This window comes from Molossus molossus, unplaced genomic scaffold (genome assembly GCF_014108415.1).
Source record: "Molossus molossus isolate mMolMol1 unplaced genomic scaffold, mMolMol1.p scaffold_m16_p_10, whole genome shotgun sequence".
NCBI classification, from domain to species: Eukaryota; Metazoa; Chordata; class Mammalia; order Chiroptera; family Molossidae; genus Molossus; species Molossus molossus.
Window position 1 is genome coordinate 23,642,300 of NW_023425345.1, and position 8,953 is coordinate 23,651,252.

Genomic DNA, 8,953 nt, shown 5'->3' on the forward strand with positions numbered 1-8,953 from the left:
TTTTATGTAGCCACCATAATTCTAATTTCAAAACTAGAAAAAGACACTACAAGGAAAGAAAACTATAGGCACCTTGGGAGCTCCACTACTGTGCACAGGTCTGTGTTGACACAGAGCATCCACTGGTCCGATGGTGCCAGGTGCGCTGGTGGGCTCAGGTTGCTGGGCTCTAGCCGCTCCCACTGCCTCCTCCCAGGGAAGCCCCGGGATCTTCCAAAATGGTGGGACCTCCCCGTGGTGCAGGGAAAAGCGCCCTGAAGGGTTGCTTACTAAGGTAGCTGGCTGCTCCCATCTAGTCTATAGCACAGGAACCTTCTGCTCTGCCTTTCTGCACTGCTCGGGTTTGGTTGTCCACCTCCGTGTCCACTCACCCTCTCACACACTCGCTCACTCTCTCACACACTCACCCTCCCTCTGGTCCTGCCCGCCGCCATCTTCCTCCATCTAATGTTCAAATAAGATTTTTTTTAAAAGTTTCTTCTCAGCAATGGTAACCATCAACAAAGTGGAAATGTAACATACCAGATTAGAGAAAATATTTGCAGACCACGTATATGATAAGGAGTTAATATTCAAAATATATAAGGAACTCATACAATTCAATATACAAATTCAATACCATAAAAATAAATAATCCTATTAAAATGCAGAAAGGACCCAAATATACAAATGTATAAGAGATTCATGAGAAGGTGCTCAGCATCACTAATTATCAGGGAAATACAGATCAAAAGCATAATAAGATATCACCTCACAAGAAGACAAGAGATAAATGCTTGTCACGATGTGGGATAAAGGGGAACCCTTGAGCACTGTGGTGGGAATGTAAACTAGTATAGTCATTATGAGAACCACTATGGATTTCTCAAAAAATTAAAGACAGAACTACCACATCATACAGAAATCTACTTCTGAGTATATATTCAAATTATAGGATACCTGTACTCCCATATTCATTATAACATTATTCACAGTATCTAAGATATAAACACAGCATAAGGGTCTATTAACAAATAAGTGTATTAAAATGTGGTAGTTTAAATGCATATCATGGATTATTATTCAGCCATGAGAAAAAGAAATCCTGTCATATATTTTATCTTATTCATTTTTTTTACTTTTTTTTTCTTTGTTGATTTCAGAGAGAAAAGAGGTGAGAGGGAGAGAAAGATAGAAACATCAATGAGAGAGAACATCATTTGTCTGCCTCCTGCATGGCCCCCACTGGGGATCGGGCCCACAACCTGGGCATGTGCCCTGACCAGGAATTGAACTGGTGACCTCTTGGTGCATGGGTTGACGCTCAACCACTGAAACATATGGGCCGGACATTTTATCTTATTCTTTAAGTGTAACTTATAAAAGCCCTGTGAACAAAGGCATTACTCATTGCCTGTTGTGTTCTGAGAAGTATAATTGAGGTCAGAAAGTTATATGATAAAAATATGAAGTCTTTAAACCTCTAATTCAATAAATAACACAGAAGAACAGAAAAACCAACACAAATAATTTTCTCTAAGTGATAATATGTTTGTTCATTTGAGAAATGGACTAGCAGTCTGATCCGTGTGGCTCAGTGGAGTGAGTGTTTTTTCATGGAATGAGAGGTTCCAGTTTGATTCCTGGTCAGGGTACATGCATGGGTTACAGGCTTGATCCCCAGTAGGGAGTGTGCAGGAAACAGCTGATTGATGTTTCTCTCTCACATTGATGTTTCTATCTCTCTCTCTCTCTCCCTTTTCCTCTCACTAAATAAATCAATAAAAACATATTTTTAAAAAAAGGAAGGAAGAGAAAAACAGATTAGCAGAAGTTTCCATATTTGTGGAGAAAAACACTGAAATTTTAAAGTTGTAAGCTTGTTTTCTTTTTTAAAAATTTATTTTATTGTTGAAAGTATTGCAGATGCTTCCCACTTGATCCTCCATTGGCCCCTTCCACCCTGCTCCCACCCTGCCCCAGGCCTTCACTGTACTATTGTCCATGTCCAGGTGTCGTGGATAGTGCATATAAGCTTGATTTTCATGTCTTTAGTTTTCTTTATTAAAAAGAATGAAGAAATGTGCTTATGGCATCAAGAAGATTATTCCCATTGCAACACTGGAGAAAGAAATAATAATCTGAATAATGTTTTTACTTTTTCAGTTGGCTTGGCTATGTGAATTAGTATAAAATGAGTTATCTGGGAAATGGACACTACAAAAAATTAGGTAATCTCAGGTATCATGTTCATTCATCATGTTTTTTTCCTTAAAAAATATTTCTATAGTTTTTATTTATTTATTTATTTAACTCCTCACCTGAGGGTATTTTTCTTCAGATAGAGTGGGGAGGAGAGAGGGAGAGAGAGAGACAAACATTAACGTGAGAAAGACACATCAACTGGTTGACTGCTGTGTGACCCTGACCAGGGTAAGGATGAATTGCAACCAATGTATGTGCCTTTTACCGGAATAGAACCCACAACTCATTAGTCTGAGAGCTGACGTTCCAACCACTGAGCTGAGCTCGCCAGGGCCATAGTTATTTTTTAAGTAAATAAGTAAAAATATTCTCCTAGTTGGCTGGTGTAGCTCAGTGGTTGAGCGTCGACCCATGTACCAAGAGGTCACCAGTTCAATTCCCAGTCAGGACACATGCCCAGGTTGTGGGCCTGATCCCTTGTCAAGGACACGCAGGAGGCAGCCTATCAATGTTCTCTCTCATTGATGTTTCTATCTCTTTCTCCCTCTCACTTCCTCTCTCTCTAAAATCAATAAAGAAAAATTTAAAAATATATTCTCCTAATATGATGAAAAAATAAATTAATTTTTGAAGAATATTTTAAATGTAGGAAATTAAATACTGACTGACTTTAACTAAAGGAAATAAGGATCTTCTAAAGATGAAACACATATTGTAGCTGAAAAGTTGGATTTACAGAAAAAATAAGAGTTAAAAACTTATGTGGATATATCTGAATAAATATTGAATGGAGAAAATGTTAATGACAAAATTTCAAAATTTAAAATATTTGTTTGCATTAGAATTCAAGGAAGCAAATATGGCATAAGTAGTTAAAAGTAGATATTACTTAAGTCTTTTTGCTGTTTGAGAAAGGGTAAAACTAATTATTAGATTGTAATGAGTAAATAATATATGCTATAAAATGTAGCACACTAGTTAAAATATTCAAAGCATGTTAAATTAACAAGTTCCTAAGGGAACATTAGAATAAAAATATTTATTGTGAAAGATAAGAAGACAAGGAAAAAGTAGAGATCAAAGACATGGTTGTGTTCATCCCATATTAAATAACTGTATTATAGTAAATAATTAACTATAACAATATATTTACACAGATATTAAAATACCTAAATAATACTATATTATAATAACCATTTAATAAATCTATTAAACACAAATAGATTAAGTTTTCATTTAAATTTGAAGACTGTCTATATTTGAAATAACTGCTTACTGTCTTAATGAGTCACTTCTTTAACATAAGTATAAAGATCACAGTATAAAGATGGAAAAAATATGTCATGCAACACAAACAAGTCGAAAAAAGCTATAGTTAATGTACTGTCAAGCATAAGACAATAGTCATATTAGAAATGATGAAACAGTGTTTTGAAAATCTATATGTACTAAAAATAGAAGTTCAACAAAAATTGGAAAAATATGAGAAAGTAAACAATCATAGTAAAGATTTAAATAATCTTCCTGCCTGCTTATTAAACAGCAGATACATAAAAAAGGTTATAGAAAGGTTTAAACTAGATCACTAACCAGTACACACAAACACACTATACATTTGTATTGAATACTCATATTTTAAAATTTATATAGAAAAATTTCCAAAATTACACTATATACTCATATTTTCAAGCCTATTAATGTAAAATGTATAAAATTTTGGTTTCACTGAAGCAGACACTAGCCAAGTTTGGCAAGTGGGCATTTGAAATGTAGCTATTCAAATTTATTTTTTTAATTAATTAAAAGTAAAAATAAATTAAGATAGGTTCCTCAGTCATGCTAGCCATGTTTAAAGAGAGATATAGAACATTTAACTTCAGTTTACCTATAATAAAAGTCAATAACCAAAAACTTGAAAATCTTTATATGGTTTTAAATTTAGTGACAAATTTCTAAATAATATATGATCCAAAGAAAAGATCACATTGAATGCTCACAATTTTTATATGAATTATAAAGGAAATATAACAACAAAAATCTGTCTTGTGAAATATTGATTGTCTTAAATGCATTTTTTTTTTAAAAAAAAGCAAAGCATGCATCAAAAGAAACTAAAAATGGAAAAGCTAAAATTAGGTAAAAAGCATACACAATAAAGTAGAAGGAAAAAAAATAAATGGCACAAAATATTGACAAAGAACAAAATTACAGTACAGAGAATCAACAAGGCCAAGGTCATTATTATTAAAAACACAATAAAACACTGATGAAAAAAATTAAGAAGACAAAAATATTTTCTACTTGGAATAAACATGAAATATATTATTGCTTTACAGATATTAAACAGGTGACAAAGCCATATTATAAATATATTTAATATTTATATGAAATAGAAAATGTAAATTACCAATGTTGTATAACAAATAGTAACCAGAGTAAACCTAACATGTATTAAAGATACTGAGTTTACTATATAAACTTTTTATAAAAATAATTCTGCAAGCTCAGATCATAACAGTAGTTAATAATAATGCTTAAAAATATAATAAAACTCTTATACAAAGGCTTCCAGAAAATTGAAAAAGGGGAATGCTTTCCAACAAAACCTTTCAAGTACACAAATAAATAAAACTCACGCTAATCTCTTTGTGAACATGGATGAAAAGAAATGTTCATCTAAATATATCTGCTGTTGTATTCGGAGAAGTATAATTGAGGTCAGAAAATTATGTGATAAAAATATGGGATCTTTAAAACCTGTAATTCAATAACACAGCAGAACCGAACAACCAACACAAATAATTTTCTTTAAGTGAAAATGTGCTCGTTCACTTGGAAAAATGGTTAGCAGAAGTTTTGCTATTTTGAAAAAGAAAGGACAATATATCATCATTATTGCAACTTTATTTCAGAAATGCAGACTGGTTTAACATTTGAAAGAAAAGGTAATTTACATCATAAACATACAGAGAAAACAACATTCTAATTAATGCAAAAATAATAAAAATGCAACATTAACTGACAATAAAATCTAATAGAAAAGTAGAAATATTATGAAATTGCTTTCATATGAGAAAGTATGTTGATAAAAATGTAAACAAACCTTATATTTTAAAAGTAAAATATTACAATACTTTCCCCTAAATATGAAAGGCTTCATATAGCATCTTAATGGTACCTTCTGTTCAACATTAGAAATAAAATCATAGCCTGTGAAAATAAGTCAAAGGAAAAAAAAAAATTGTACCTGTGAAAAATAAATAAAAGTGTGATAATTACAACCTTATCTGGTTTGCTCAGTGGTTAGAGTGTCAGCCCATGGACCAAAAGTCATGGGTTTAATTCTGGTCAAGGGCATGTACCTTGGTTGCAGTTTAATCCCTGACTCTGGTTGAGATTGTGTGGGAGGCAACCAACTGATCTCTCTCTCTCTCTCTCTCTCTCTCTCTCTCTCTTACTCGCTCTCTCTCTCTCTCTCTTTCCCTCTCTCCTTCCCTCCCATTCTACCTGAAAATCAATGGAAAAGTATCCTTGGGTGAGGATTTTTTAAAAATGTGGTAATTACAGATGAAGTAACTGTTTATATAAAAATTTCAGAAAAAAAATTATACTTGAAGTGATAGAATTAATACTTAAAATCAGTGAAGTTATGGTGGTGTTATTCAACACAGTATTGGAAGTCCTATCCAGAACAAGAAGCAAGAGAAAGAAATGAAAGGCATCTAAATGGGGGGGGAAAAGAGTAAAACTGTCACTTTTTGCAGATGACATAATTCTTTATACAGAATACCCTAAAGACCACACACACACACACACACACACACACACACACACACACACACAACAAAAACAGAAAACTATTTGAAACAATCAGCAAATACAGTACAATTGAAGGATACAAAATAAATGTACAAAATCCACTGCATTCCTATATACCAATAATGAAATTTCAGAAAAAGAAAGAATTCCTTTTGCAATTACAACAAAAATAATAAAATATATAGAAATAAATGTAATGAAAAGTGTGAAGGTCTTATACACTGAGAACTACAAGACATTACTAAAAGAGACTGAAGAAGACACACACAAAAAATGGAAAGATATCTCATATTCATGGATTGGAAGAATCAACACAGTTAAAATGGCCATATTACCCAAAGCAATATACAGATTTAATGTAATCTCCATCAAAATCCCAATGGCATTTTTTATAGACATACAACAAAAAAGTCATCAGATTTGTATGGAACCACAAAGACCCCAAATAGCCAAAGCAATTTTGAGGGAAAAGAACAAAGCCAGAGGTGTCACACTTCCTGACTTCAAGTTATATTACAAAGTGATAATCAAAACAGCCTGGTATTAGCAAAACAAAACAAAACAAAAACAGATACATAGACCAATGGAACAGAACTGAGAGCCATAAACCCACATATACATGAGCAAATAATTTTTAACCAAGAATCCAAAATCATATGATGAAAAAAAGAAAGCCGCTTTAATAAATGGTGCTGGGAAAATAGGAAAGTCAGTTGTAAAAGAATGAAACTAGACTACTGTTTGTTCCCATATACAAAAATTAACTCAAAATGGATTGAAGACCTACATATAAGACCTGAAACAATGAATTACATAGAAGAAAACTTACGAACTTTGCCCTTAGAAAGAATTTTATTAATTTGATCTCAAGGCAAGGAAAGGAAAAGCAAAAATAAGTTAATGGGACTCTGTCAAAATAAAAAGCTTCTGCACAGCAAAATAAACCACTACCACCACCAACAACAAAAAGGGAACCAAATTGATATTTGCAAGCAACAGTTCTGACAAAATATATAAAGAACTCATACAAGTCAACACCAAACAAACAATCCAATTTTAAAAAATGAGCAGAAGACCTGAACAGACACTTCAGCTGGGAAGACATACAAATGGTCAACAGATATATGAAAAGATGTTCAAATTCACTAGCTATAAGGGAAATACAAATCAAAACTACAATAAGATACCACCTCTAACCTGTTAGAAAGGCTATTATCAACAAGACAAGTAATAACAACTTTTGGAGAGGCTGTGAAGAAAAAAGAACCTTTGCCCAGCCGATGTGGCTCAATGGATTGAGCGTTGACCCATGTACTGAGAGATCCCAGTTGAATTCCTGATAAGACACATACCTAGTTTGCAGGCTCAATCTCCAGTAGGGAGCATGCAGGAGGTAGCTGATCAATGTTTTGCTCTTACATTGATGTTTCTCTCTCTCTCTCTGAAAAATCAATAAAAACATATACAAAAAAAGGAAAAAGGAACCCTCATTTACCGTTGGTGGGAATGTAAACTAGTACAGCCATAATGGAAAACAGTATGGAAGTTCCAAAAAAATTAAGAATAGAGTTACCATATGACCCAGCAATCCCTCTTATGGGTATCTACCTCCAAATTTTGAAAGCATTTATTCACAATGACATATGCGCTCCTATGTTCATTGCAGCATTACTCATGGTGGCCAAGATATGGAAACAACTGAAGTGTCCCTCAAAAGATGATTGGATAAAGAATATGTGGTTCATATATACAATGAAATACAACCATTTTTCAGTCATCAGAAAACATGAAATACCGCCATAGACAACAACATGGATGGATCTTGAGAATATCATGCTAAGTGAAACAAGTCAGACTGAAAAAGTCAAGAACCATATTATTACACTCATATTTGAAATATAAAACTGACAGCAACAAGTGAATAAACAAAAACTCATAGATACAGACAACAGAATGATGGTTAACAGAAGGAAAGGAGGGTAGGCGGGTAGTGAAGAGTAGAGGGAGTCAAATGTATGTTAATGGAAGGAGATTTGACTTCTGGTGGTGGGCACACAATGCAGTATACAGATGATGTATCATAGAACTGTCTACTTGGAACCTATATAATTTTATTGATGAATATTGCCCCAATAAATTTAATAAAATTTTTAAAAAATGATTGAAGTTATTGGATATAAGATCAACATGGAAACCTTAACTGTATTTCTGTTTGAAGCAGCAAAAATTACTTTAAATTTTTAAAAATAAAGATGTTATTTACAAAAATTGTTACTGTAAAATATCCACATTTCTGTAAGACTTCAATATAGAAAAATTAAAAATATAGTAGAAAAATTAAAGGAAATCTAATACATGGAAGGATAAAACATGACATTGATTAGAAGAGTCATTATTGTAAAATAACTAATCTTTATAAATTACTTAAAGTTTAAATGCAGTCCCAAGCACAATCCAAAGTGTTTTTTTAACAACTTTATTGAGGTTTAATTTACAAAGCATAAAATTCATCCATTTAGATCGAATATATCAGTGATTTTTAGCATATTCACAGCATTTGCAACTGTCTCCACAATCAAAATTTAGAAATTACTCAGTCCCCAAAAGAAACAGTGTACCAGTTGGCAGTCATTTCTTATTTCTACCTTCGTTCCAACTTTGGCAACCACTAATCTACTTTCTGCCTCTGTGGCTTTGCTTCACACGACATGTGATCTTTTAGAAATATTGAGTGCCACAAATATAATATTGAACAAAAAAAAGTCAGAAACTAAAAGTAATGATATCTGTACTTTTGGATGTGTATCTTATTATCCAATAATTGTTATAGAATTGTTTTCATAATTAGAACAAATAATATAATTTATTTTAAGATTTATGCAAATAATATTATTTCCATTTCATGAAAAAACAAAGTCACTAACAGAATCCAAACTCAAGTGTTTTAATT